The sequence below is a fragment of the Osmia bicornis genome, unplaced genomic scaffold, assembly GCF_907164935.1.
Source record: "Osmia bicornis bicornis unplaced genomic scaffold, iOsmBic2.1, whole genome shotgun sequence".
NCBI lineage: Eukaryota > Metazoa > Arthropoda > Insecta > Hymenoptera > Megachilidae > Osmia > Osmia bicornis.
In genome coordinates, this window is record NW_025791129.1 from 14,641 (window position 1) to 29,280 (window position 14,640).

Genomic DNA, 14,640 nt, shown 5'->3' on the forward strand with positions numbered 1-14,640 from the left:
AGGCCTACGCTCACCCTGGTTCAGACAAGTGCGTCCGACTCCTATCGGAAGCGTTCTATTTCCCGAAGCTCGCTCGTAAAGTCCGCAAATTCGTAGCAACATGTGATTTGTGCCAGAGGGTGAAGTGTAACACCCACGCACCACACGCCGACATGCAAACGATAATTCTGAAAGAGCCGCTGGATTTAGTTTCACTCGATTACTACGGCCATTGCCGAGCGCGAGGGCGGGAGTACGGTACCTGTTGGTGGTGGAGGACGTTTTCTCCAAGTACGTAAAAATCTACGCATTGCGACGCGCGTCGACCGCGGCGACGATTAACCGCTTGATCAATTGCTTTATTAGAGAAGTAGGAAAACCCGAGCGCGTTATAACCGACCACGGCACCCAGTTCACGTCACGCGCGTGGAAAAACGCGCTTCATCAACTCGGAATAATACACGTACTCTCCGCGATACGACATCCACAGAGCAATCCTGTCGAACGGGTAAATCGCGAGATCGGTCGAATGTTCCGCACCCTGGTAGGGGCAAAACACACCGCGTGGCCGAAGTGGGTGCCGGTGATCGAGGCATGCTGTAACAACCTGTATCACACTAGTACCGGGTTCACGCCGTGCGAGCTGATGGAAAGGAAGTTTCCGGAACGCCCCTGGGAACGATACCTCTCAAGCAACGAGCAACGAGAGCTATGCAACGTTCCCCACGATGCAAAGCTGCTACTTGCTCGCGACAACATGAAGCGGAAGGCGGAGAAGCGACTTCGGCGTGCCAACGAAGGAAGGTAACAGCACCCTTGGGAGATCGGGGATCGCGTCCTGGTACGAGGGAATCCCATGTCCAGCGCCGCGGATAGCGAGGTGGCCAAGTTTTTTCACCTGTACGAAGGCCCATTCGTTCTACAAGAAAGGAAGGGGCCGGCAACCTTCGTGCTACGCCATCCCCACTCAGGGAAGATCAAGGGAATTTTCCACACATCTAGTCTGCGCCCCTACAAGGAGATGGGCCAGGGAGATGGAACGCGCGGCGAAAATTCAGCCAGGAGGGGAAAGGCAGATAAGACCGATGTTGACACAGGAGGTCGCGACGAGGACGGGAGCGAGGCAGCAGTCAGGATGTTCAGGATAGAAGAGGCCCCCTTCCCGAGAACGATCCCCGGAGCGGGGATGGAATGCGGCGCGAGACGTTGGCGCGTGCCACCGAACCAGTCATTAGTTTCCGAACGCACAACAAACAAGCAAGCCATGCCGGAGAAAGGTGTGCAAACGTACGCATCGTGGCTGATGTATTCGGTCGCCACGCAAACAAACGCGGAACAGCCGAGACCTAAGCGACCCATACACGTGCTCGAGGTCAAGTATGCACGGCCGTACGTGGCCCGAGCCCGGACCCCCGTCCGAACAGGCCGAGGGGTACAGGCAACGGCCCGTCGGTTTAACAAGGCGACGCAAACGCCGGCTACCTCCATCCAGAAGGGTAGCCGGAAGCGGAGGCGAAGTGGTCCTCTTCGCGTCACGCAAACACGAGGCCACAGACACCACCCACCAGGAGGCGGCAGCGCCCGCCGCAACGACAAGGGCAGAGGATGCACCAGCGAGCACGGAAGATCCGGTGCCGGAGGAAGCAGCCACGCCACGACCAGGAAGGGGAAGGGGAAAGGCCCCGGACATCCACCCTGTAAGGAGGTCATTGGGACAGCTGGGACGAGGATGGCCCAAGAAGTCCCTGGTCAGCTGTATGGACGACCTCTCCAGACGACCAGGACGTGAGGTGCCCATGCGGGCGGCCACCCTCGCAGAGGAACAGCCCGGACCATCGAGAAATCGGTGGACGGATCCACCGATCCAGATTCCGCGCCTGGATCCGCATGACCCCCTCGGCCTGCTGAAGCAGTCCATTGAGGAGGAATGGAATGCCCTACACTGAGTGAATGCTAGTGAGTGACTGCCCAAAAAGGACAGTGAGTGAAAAAAAAAAAAAAAAAATATATATATAAAAAAAAAGGGAAAAAAAAACTTTTTTCTAGTTATAATCTACTTAGTACACATAAGGACAATAGGATAAGTGCGAACACCCAGTATTATTTCGTTTCGTTCATTTACTTTTCTTTTGTTTTTTTTTTGTTTTCTCTCTCTTTTTACGAAGCATTATATATATTTTCCGTTTCTTTTCGTCGCGTCACTATGTGCGTCGCGCTCATGGCATTATATTTTTTTTGTTTGTTCTGTTTATTGTCGAAAACCACGACACCTACGTTTCGATGCGTCACATTGTGCATCGCTTCCGTTCGGTACATTTATTTTCCACCTCTTTGGTAGAGATACCAGTCCATTTTCGTTGGGCACTGTGCCTGTTATTCCGCTTCTCGCGATCGACAGGGACTTGACGCCATGTCTTCTTTTTTTTTTGCGTTACGGTATCGCTCAGCGGCCGAGTGCGTCAACAGTCCCTTTTGTTAACAGTAAATGATACCTCGTAGCCGAGAGGAAGATTTCGGTTTTATAGTTTCCTTTCTTTCGCATTGTTGTGGTGCTAGCAAACGAGAAACGCGTCAAGCGATGGATCCGATGCTAGCCGCCCTTCATTATTCTGCCGTCCTCAGCCGGGTGAGAGGATAAAATTCCAAGGCACTGTTTCTTTTTGTTTGACACCTACGACCAAAGACCAAGTATTATTTTGTATTACAGCGCAAATCATCTACGTCAAATCATGTTATTAAGCGGATTATCCGGTAGTTCTCTTCGTCGCGTTTCAAAATGATCAACACTCCTGCGTCGGGAGGGGAGGGGATATATGTAACCGATCAATGTCCCATCAATCGGCACATAATGTAGGGGCCTAAGGCGCCGCCCTTCCACCGCTCCAAAAGGTGAGAGCGCACGCGCAGGATCCCCTTCGCTGCCTAGAGCACTGAGCGAGGTGCCTGCCGATCGGCGGAACGAGCACTTGTCGTCGAGACTCCAATGCGATCACACGTATTTCCAGCGACCGCAGAATTACTAAGATTCACGCACTCACCGCAAGCGAATCGGCAGCTACGAGTATCGTGCTCTGATCTCGCTTTCGAGATTACTTCTGCGCCCATGAGCAACCTTTATCAGTGTCTCTAATCAACCGAACTCTGAGGAATTCGCGAGAGAGGAGACCCTGAGAACGCGAGCCATGCGACGTGTGGAGGAGTCGGTGCCCCCGTTCAATTAATCATTTAAATAGAAAAGAGAGCTCGACAGCAGGTGTTACGCTGCGTCTACGCGTGAGACAAGTTGCGTGTGTGTGAGTGTGAGAAAGCGGTATGATAACACGCGTTCGAGCCACGTTTAACCTTCGCCTCAGAAGTCGAGGACGATCGAGCCGTTAAACCGCTAATACATATTTTCACTATAACTAACGGTAATAGTTCCGGGAGAGGGACGCTGCGCGTCCTTGAGATGTACCGAGGTATCCGATACAAAAGAGAAATAAATGCAATTGTTAAGTTTTTCCTCTCTTAATATCTGAGTGTATCTCTCTTATCTCTTTCCCCGTCTCTATCCAACAAATTCGTGCTCTCGAAGCAAGAGCACGGTTACAATACTGATACCTTCCCACAGATCGATGTACATATAATAACAGTATCGTTATTACTATATCTACATCAGATGTTATGTAATATACTGATTTAATCCCACAGACCAATGTACATTTAATTACAATATCATTATTACTATATCTTCATTAGATATAATGTAATATACTGATCACTTCCAACAGATCAATGCACAGATTGTATCATTATTGTCATTACTATATCTACATTAGATACGTAATAAACACTTAATAACAGTGTCGTTACTACTGTATCTACATTAGATCTACTGCAATATACTGATTCCTTCCCACAGATCAATGTACATTGAATACCAGTATCATTTGTACTATATCTACATTAGATCTACTGTAATATACTGATTCCTTCCCACAGATCAATGTAATTTTGGTAACAATATCATTATTACCATATCTACATTAGATATAATGTAATATACTGATCCCTTCCCACAGATCAATGTACATATAATAACAGTTTCGTTATTACTATATCCACATTAGATATGTAATATACATTTAATAACAATATCATTATTACTATATCTACGTCAGATGTAATGTAATATACTGATTTAATCCCAGAGACCAATGTACATTTAATAACAATACCATTATTACTATATCTACATTAGATATAATGTAATATAATGATCCCTTCCCACCGATCAATTTACATATAATGGCAGTATCGTTATTACTATATCTACATTAGATATGTAATATACATTTAATAACAATATCATTATTAGTATATCTACATCAGATGTTATGTAATATACTGATTTATTCCCACAGACCAATGTACATTTATTAACAATATCATTATTACTATATCTTCTTTGGATATAATGTAATATACTGATCGCTTCCCACAGATCAATGCACAGATTGTAACATTATCGTCATTACTATATCTAGATTAGATATGTAATATACATTTAATAACAATATCATTATTACCATATCTACATCAGATGTAATGTAATATACTGATTTAATCCCACAGACCAATCTACATTTAATAACAATACCATTATTACTATATCTACATCAAATGTAATTTAATATACTGATTTAATCCCACAGACCAATGTACATTGAATAACAATATCATTACTACTATATCTACATCAGATGTAAGGTGATAAACTGATTTATTCCCACAGACCAATGTACATTTAATAACAATATCATTATTACTATATCTTAATTAGATATAATGTAATAGACTGATCACTTCCCACAGATCAATGCAAGATTGTAACATTATCGTCATTACTATATCTACATTAGATACGTAATCAACACTTCATAACAGTATCGTTATTACTATATCTACATTAGATCTACTGCAATATACTGACTCCTTCCCACAGATCAATGTACATTGAATAACAGTATCATTTATACTATATCTACAGTGGATATAATGTAATATACTGATCCCTTCCCACAGATCAATGTACATATAATAACAGTATCGTTGTTACTATATCTACATTAGATATGTAATATACATTTAACAACAATATCAATATTACTATATCTACATCAGATGAAATTTAACATACTGATTTATTTCCACAGACCAATGTACATTTAATAACAATATCATTATTACTATATCTACATTAGATATAATGTAATATACTGATCCCTTCCCACAGTTCAATGTACATATAATAACAGTTTCGTTATTACTATATCTACAATAGATATAATGTAATATACTGATCCCTTCCCACAGATCAATGTACATATAATAACAATATCGTTATTACTATATCTACAATAGATATAATGTAATATACTGATCCCTTCCCACAGATCAATGTACATATAATAACAATATCGTTATTACTATATCTACATTAGATATGTAATATACATTTAACAACAATATCATTATTACTATATCTACATTAGATATGTAATATATATTTAATGACAATATCATTATTACTATATCTACATCAGATGAAATTTAACATACTGATTTATTTCCACAGTCCAATGTACATTTAATAACAATATCATTATTACTATATCTTCATTAGATATAATGTAATATACTGATCACTTCCCACAGATCAATGCACAGATTGTAACATTATCCTCATTACTATATCTACATTAGATATGTAATAAACACTTAATAACAGTATCGTTATTACTATATCTACATTAGATCTACTGCAATATACTGATTCCTTCCCACAGATCAATGTACATTGAATAACAGTATCATTTATACTATATGTACATTGGATATAATGTAATACACAGATGCCTTCCCACAGATCAATGTACATACAATAACAGTTTCGTTATTACTATATCTACATTAGATACAATGTAATATACTGATACCTTCCCACAGATCAATGTACATATAATAACACTATCGTTATTACTATATCTACATTAGATATGTAATATACATTTAATAACAATATCATTATTACTATATCTACATCAGATGAAATTTAATATACTGATTTAATCCCACAGTCCAATGTACATTTAATAACAATACCATTATTACTATATCAACATCAGATGTAATTTAATATACTGATTTAATCCCACAGATCAATGTACATTTGTAACGACCCGATAATCAAAAACCATATCTTTTTCATTTTCTTTTCTTTATTGTAGTTAATTTTTATATTTCATACAGAGTATTTTATTTAATTTTCATTGTTAATACTTCGCTTAATTTGTATAACAATTTTTGTAATAAACATTTTCATTTTCATCGATAACCGAGTCTGTTAAATTCATCGATAAAAGTTTAGTCGATAAGTCAGACGGTAAAACAGTTTACCGATAAATCATCGACGTCTGACCGCGAGCGCGCCAGCGCAACCTCGTTAACCATACGGTGGGGTAGTATTCTAGAGTGGGGATGCTGGACTACCACGTGATGGGAAAAACCCAGCTACCCCAAGAACTCTATGCGGAAAAAAAGTGCCGACTCAGCAAAATCTGAGTATAAATCGAGGCGTTCCGCACAGTTTCATTGCAGATCTTCTCAGGCCTCGACCTGAAGCAGACAATACTCTGAGCAGTAGAGAAAAGCTTGCGCTGAACTGTTTAGGCAGCGATAGAGCGCGAGCTACAGCTAATTCCTACTATTCCACTGGTGGCGTGCAGGACTACGGATCAGTGGACCTCCTATTCGCGGTACGCAACGTGTTACACAGGTGTTACGCTAAGCCAACACTCAAGTGTAAAGAGCTAGCGAGGAGCGGAGCTCCTTGAACGGCCTGCGTCTAACACGGCTCTGGTATAACCAGAAACCGATTGCGACCTATAGGAAGGGTTAACTTGATTCCAACAGTCTAGCACAAACCTCTGGAGTTTAGTTTCCTAAGTCATTTGTGAAATTGAACAGAGTATTGACTGTGGTAGAAGAGTTAAGCCACTCTCGCGTTAGCGCTATCGATAATCATTAATTACTATAACTCATTACTAATTATTAATTACTATTTTCTATCACTAATTACATAATTCTTATTGTATTCCCAATTTAGGGCGAACAAATTATAATTTCTTACTGTATTCCTATTTCTAGCCGCACTTATTGTAATACTAGCGATTTTCTTTTATATTTCAATTCACTTACCTTTTATTCTTGAATAAACATATTTTCATTCGGTTTCTAGCACATTAGTGTTTGGATTTCACTCCTTAACCGCACACCACACGAACCTATAATCCCTAACACACAAAATACGAGTCGCCTTCTAAGGGAACCGCTCTCCCTACAAGTCGGTGCAGTAACGTACTCACTCTGGGTCGTTACACGTAGTTAGTTAATAAAAATTTGGTGACAGCGGTGGGATTGTTCGAGTGGTAAGGAGAAATCGTATCTCTGCGGACATTAATGGTTAGCCTAGAAACAGACAAATACAAATAAAGAGTAAAATACAAGAATAAAAAAAAAAAAGTGGGAAAATAAAAATATAGTAGTAATATATATAAAAAAAATACAAATATATATAATACATATACACATACATATATACTATCTTAATAAGCAAGAATCAAGATGCCTAACGGAACAACCGATCAACCAGCCAGCGCATCAGCCAGCGCATCAGCCAGCGCATCAGCCAGCGTTTCAGCTAACGGATCGACTGAAGGAAGCCGTCCGATCAGTATTCGCGATGCAGCAGACATCGTACCAGCATTCAACGGCCGCAACATACCAGTCTACCAGTTTGCACAGAGCTGTTTCAAAGCGAAGAATATAATCTCTCCGAATGCTGAGTATGGATTGGTACAATTAATCAAGAACAAATTCTACGGACAAGCAGCAAGAGTGGTACTAAACGGAGACTACGACACCATTGAGGAACTGATTGCCGTAATAAAATCACGGTTCGCACCGCTCTTCACTTCGATGCAGCTATGCGGCGACATGGCAAGGATCGCACAGGGTCCAACTGAGGCAGTCGTGGACTACGGCAGCCGCGTCTCAGGACTTTTGCTACAAATTAAGAGCTGCAACGAAATAGAATTCCCAGATAACATCGAAGGATACAACCGATCTTCGGAAAATAATACAATCAAAGCCTTCCTCACCGGTTTAAAACAGGAAGTATATGGCCGGATGAAAAATCAGAATTTTAATAGTCTCGATGAAGCAATTAGTGCAGCAATTGTAGCCGAGGCAGAGAATTTAGAAAGCCAGACCAAGGCTAAGTTATCACAAGGATTCACTATGACCAATCAATGCGAAAACTGCCTTGGATATGGGCATAATGCTAGTATATGCTGCAGTCAGCAATTCCAAGGACAATCAATGTCAAGGGCCCGCTGGACGGCAAAACACTGCCAACACTGCCAGAGGTCCGGACACACCGTGGAGACCTGTTGGTTTAAGGACCAACCAGCAAGACCGGGAGTCCCTCAGAACTTTGCGCAGCCAACCCAGGCCTATAGAAACCAGCCTACGCAGAGACAAGGTCAAAATTGGACACGAGCAAGACCTCCAATTTGTGAATTCTGCCAAAACATAGGCCATACAGTTCAGGAATGTCGGAAAAAGGCATATCAAGAACGTATCAAGAGCCAGAGACCCCAACAGACTCCTCAAGTACAACAGGTACGTAAAAAGGCAAACTTGTACCTAAACTTAGGAGAAATATGTAAGTCTCCCAGTGTCGAACTATTAAGCGAAAGCTTCAGTGAACAAAAAGCATTATTCATGGTTGACACAGGGTCAGACATTAACATAATTAAAAAACAAGCAATATCAAACAAAGTCATTATAAATACAGATATAATTTTTCAATTGAATGGGATAACCAAAAGCTCCATTTATACAACAGGATACATCAAAGTAAAGATATTGGAAACTGAATCCATATTCCACATCATCGAAGAACTACCAATAGAACAAGACGGAATTTTAGGAACAGAGTATTTCAAAAGCAGTGGAGCCAGCATCAATTACGCCAAATCTATACTAATCATAAGTAACAATATAATACCATTCAAGCAACCAGCAGTGGTAATACCATCCAGGACAAAAACCATGATACCTATAAGAGTATCAAACACTGAAATCAAAACTGGTTTTGTCCCAAAATTACAGCTTCACCCACAAATATATATGGGAAACGCTGTAGTTACGAATCGTGATGGTATAGCGTTCCTATATGCGATCAACGTTGGAGCAGAAGACATTGAAATTAGTATGCCAACAGTTGAATTACAACAATACGAAGAGGCACCGCAAAATGAAGAAACAACTCACCAAAAACCTCAACGAGCCCAGCAAATTCTAGAAAAAATACAGACAAATCATTTAAATCAAGAAGAACTTGCCAATGTAGAGGATATAGTACAAGAGCACGCCGATAGATTTTATATTGACGGAGACAGACTCCCAGCAACAAATAAAATCTACCACAGGATCATCACGACGGATGAGGTGCCTGTAAATGTTAAACAATACAGATATCCTCATGCGTTGAAAGATGAAATCAATCACCAAGTAAATGATCTCCTGGGAAAAGGAATCATCAAGCATTCCTCGTCACCATTTAACTCACCTTTATGGATAGTACCAAAAAAGCAAGATTCAAAGGGAAACAAATGCTGGAGATTAGTGATTGATTTCCGAAAACTAAATGAAAAAACAATCAGTGATGCCTATCCCCTACCCAACATTGCGGATATCCTGGATCAAGTGGGAAGCGCAAAATACTTCTCCGTGTTTGATTTAAAATCTAGCTTTCATCAAACACCAATGCATCCAGAAGATAAGCATAAGACAGCATTCTCAACACCATTCGGGCATTTCGAGTTTAACAGAATGCCTTTTGGTTTAAAAAATGCTGCAGCCACGTTCCAGCGCCTGATGAACAATGTTTTAGACGGACTACAAGGACTGGAATTATTCGTGTTTATCGATGACATCGTAATTTATGCAAGCTCGCTAAAAGAACACGAGATAAAGGTCAACAGAATGATGACGAAGCTTAGAGAAGCAAACTTATGCTTACAACCTGACAAATGCCAATTTTTAAAGAAAGAAGTGGCATATCTGGGTCATATAATTACAGAAGACGGTGTAAAACCTGACCCAGCAAAGGTTGAAGCGGTCCAAAAATTCCCCGTTCCGAAGACTGTCAAAAATATCAGACAGTTCCTAGGATTGTGTGGATATTATAGACGTTTCATTAAAAACTTCTCTAAAATAGCTAAACCATTATCTGACTTGACGAAGAGAGAGCAAAAATTCGAATGGTCCAACCAACAACAGCAAGCTTTCGAATTCTTGAGAAACGTACTATGCGAAAAGCCAATCCTACAATATCCTGACTTTGAGAGACCATTTAATATAACCACTGACGCATCCGGAACAGCAGTAGGAGCAGTCCTAAGTCAAGGAGAGATAGGAAAAGATCAACCGGTAGCGTATGCATCAAGAGTAATGAATAAGCCGGAAACACAATATTCCGCAACAGAAAGAGAAATACTTGCTGTAATATTCGCAATAAATCATTTCAGACCATATATTTTCGGCAGAAAATTCTATTTAATCACTGATCACAAACCTTTAATATGGTTAAACAGTCTTTCAGATCCAACATCAAGGCTCATGAGATGGAAATTAAGATTAAGCGAATATGATTACGAAATTAAATACAAACCAGGGAGACAAAACATAAACGCTGATGCTCTATCTAGAAATCCTGTCAAAGATATAAACGCTCTACAAATAAATGCAAAAAGGCTGCACTCATCTACGTCTGGGTCAAAGAAGAAGCGTAAGAAAAGGAAAGAGTGGCACCAATATCCCACTCGCCCCAGACAAACGACGACCACCTCAGAATCGGGCAAACACAAAAAGAGGAAGGAGTGGCATCAATATCCCACTCACCCAAGACAATCTACCACGTCTGAATCAAAAGAGCACAAGAAAAAAAAGGAGTGGCACCAATATCCCACTCGCCCTAGGCAAACAACGACGTCAGAATCTAGGGAATTTAAAAAGAAAAAAGAAACACATCAATATCCAACCAGACCTAGATCAACAACTACAACTGAGTCTGAAGAACACAAAAAAAAGAAAGAATGGCATCAGTATCCGAGAAGACCAAGACCAACAACCTCGTCAAGTTCACGAGAAATTAAGAAGAGGAAAATCAGCCACAAACGTTTAACACGACCACGTGATGACTCCACAGATGTCGAAATAAGAAAAAAACACAGGATAAATAAAATACGAGAGAGAAGTCCATCTGAAACAGATAATACATCAAGAAAAAGAACGAAAGAAGATTACACAAGTTCTGACGAATCTCAATATTACGAAACTGATGCATCTGAAGAGCCATCAAAACCAAGAAAACGAATAAAAACATACTCTTCTGAAGAAATCAAGAAGAAAAGAAAACCTAATGAACAGCAAATCACAGTTGATGTACATCAACCACCAGAAGAAAAGAAATACATTATCCCACAGAAACGACCTATAGCTCAAGAACCTGTAATAATTGGAGACGAAATTGAAGAATACAATGAAGAAACGATATTACCTAAACATATCTTCAGAGAACCACCTAGAATCGATTCCTCTTCAAGCACAAGAGAAAAATCTCCTATAATAAAAAAGAAGGTAGAAAAAGAAACCTCAAGTGACACATTATCAGCACCTATCACACCTATCAAAATTAAAAAGAAAAGCCTAGACAACCATCTACGATTAAACAGATTAAACCAAAAATAATTAGCAATAGACCAGTCACATTCAAAATAGAAGAAACCGAGGACCAGCTATGGATGAAAAGAGGTACAGCAGTAGTGTTCATTAACAAAGAAGGACAACCTGAAGATTACCAATCAAAGCAGTTAATAGAAAATGAAAAGATTAAAATTCCTAAACCACAAGACAGTATCACAGAATATAAAATTAAAAATAAATTAATTTTTGGAATATTAATAGATTATAAAGAAACATTACCACAGAAAATTAAAACTCTTCGTCACATGTTAATTCAAAAAGGAATCCAGGAATGCAGCATGCCAGATAAGCAAGGGTTAAAAGCAATTCTTCAAGTAATTTTTGCAGATTCAAACATCAACATCATCATCTGCAAAGGAACAATCCAAACTCCACCTAAGGATGAAAGAAGAAATATAATTAAAGAAAATCATGAAAGCACAGTTGCAGGACATAAAGGAGTTAGAAAAACTTACCTCAGGATCAGGAACAAGTACTATTGGAAAAACATGAAAAGAGAAATTACCGATTATATTAGATCATGCATTAGCTGCCAAAGAACCAAGCTAGTAAGGATCAAGAATAAGGAGCCTATGGTCATCACAGACACTCCTTCAGACGCATTCGATAAGGTGTCCCTAGACGTTCTTGGACCCTTACCTATGACGCAAAAAGGATACAGTTACATCCTCACCATACAGGACAACTTGACCAAGTACTCCGTCGCAGTTCCACTTGTGTCAGCTACATCAGAGGACGTCGCAAGAGCATTTACTAATTCATTTATATGCCAATTCGGCAGTCCTAAAGCTATCCTCACCGACCAAGGAACATGCTTCACATCCTCGCTTATCAAGAAGCTAGCTAAAATCTTCCATATCCAGACGTACCGCACATCATCCTTCCATCCTCAGTCAAACGGGTCCCTGGAAAGAAGCCATCACGTTCTAGTTGAGTACTTGAAACACTACATATCCAAACAAGAACACTGGGACGAATGGCTACAACAAGCAATGTTCTCATATAACACAAGCGTTCATGAGGGAACAAAATTCACACCTCATGAACTAGTATATGGAAGAAGAGCAAGATCACCTTCAAAATTTACACCTACTGACACATTAGACACATATCCAGACTACGTAGACAAATTATTACAAAATTTACACAAAATTAGGCAAACAGCAAAAACAAATCTGGAACAATCAAAATATAGACAAAAATACTACTATGATAGAAAAATACGACCAATTAATTACGAAACAGGAGAAGAAGTTATGTTATTAAACCCACCAAGAAAAAGTAAATTACAAAAAGAATACACCGGACCATACAAAGTATTAAGAAACATAGAAAAGAATAATATAGAATTGCAAATAGGTCCCAAAAAGACTAGGATAGTTCACAAAGATAGACTAAAGAGGGCCTACCGGCCAATCTACAACATAGATCAAAAATGAAAATCGATATACTAGTCTATATAATTTTCGGAACATGCGCATGCGCACATGCAAAATTTTGAACATACCGCCATATTGCTAAAAAAAAAGTAAAGAAGCAAAGTGCGTGAAAGAGACGCTACATAATTTAATACAAAGAAAAGAAAAGAACAAGGAGAAAATTAATAAAACACAGTAAGCATAGAAGATACAATTTAAGGTTTTCAATATCTTATAACAGAAATAACTTTCATTACAGAAAAATGACACACCAAACTCCGAATGTCGCTAATGCACCATGTGTAAGAGACAATACGATTGCATTCGAGTACATTTTTAACCCGAGAATGGGACGTTTGTGTACCGAGTGTGCTTTAAAAGCTGTACAAGAAGCAGCAAAACACTGGATTCACATAGGAGTCCACCACTTTATCAAAACAGAGGAAGGTATGAGACAGACGACCTGTGTTTCATGTAGGCAAATTATTGCTAGCCTACGACCAGCAGTAGCTTGCAGCGATTGCCGCAATGCAATTGCAAACATGGACGAGGAATTAACAGAGACATACAACGAAGGATATATGCTACCTGCCCACGATCCGGAGATATTCTGCCTAGACAAAATTTACGAATAATTTTTTTTTTTTAAAGAAAAAAAAAACTTACTGTAATATAATTTTTTTTTAAATATAGCCATTTCTGTTCCATAGACAAACTCATTTATTTCAAAATCCTTCGAAACATTTTCAATTCGTTCGATCTTTTAATGCGCAGACTCGCAAGTCCGCCATATTACATAGAAAAAAGATAGAAAGAGACAGAAACTAAGAGCGACAGAGAGAGATATAGAAAGCGATGCTACGCACGCGCTGCTACATTCAATTCATAGAAAGCAAAAATGGTAAGACGCGCAGGAAGACGAGAACGATTAAGAAAGCTAAAAAGAGCTTTAAAAGAGTTTAGAGAGGTAAAATTATACTCCGAATAATTTATTTCGACCATTAATTATATGTTTTATACAAAATTTCAAAGGTAACAGTGCAGGAAGAAATTACAATACAATAAGAAAAAATGCAACCACCACCACCACCATCACCACTACCACCACCACGATGGAGATTAATATTAATAAATATTCCGGAATTTGATTGGAAAAATTATAGAAATACAGAAAAGACGGACCCAAGACGGGAACACGGCAAGGTTATGCGCTATTTCGGTATATTATCAGCCTCCCCAAGAAACAGCGAAGAGAGATGCTGCTGCGCCCTGTGCAATATAAAAAGGAAAAATATTTGTCTCTTGAGGACAAGAGACAAACGCGCGGGGGAAGTTGTAACGACCCGATAATCAAAAACCATATCTTTTT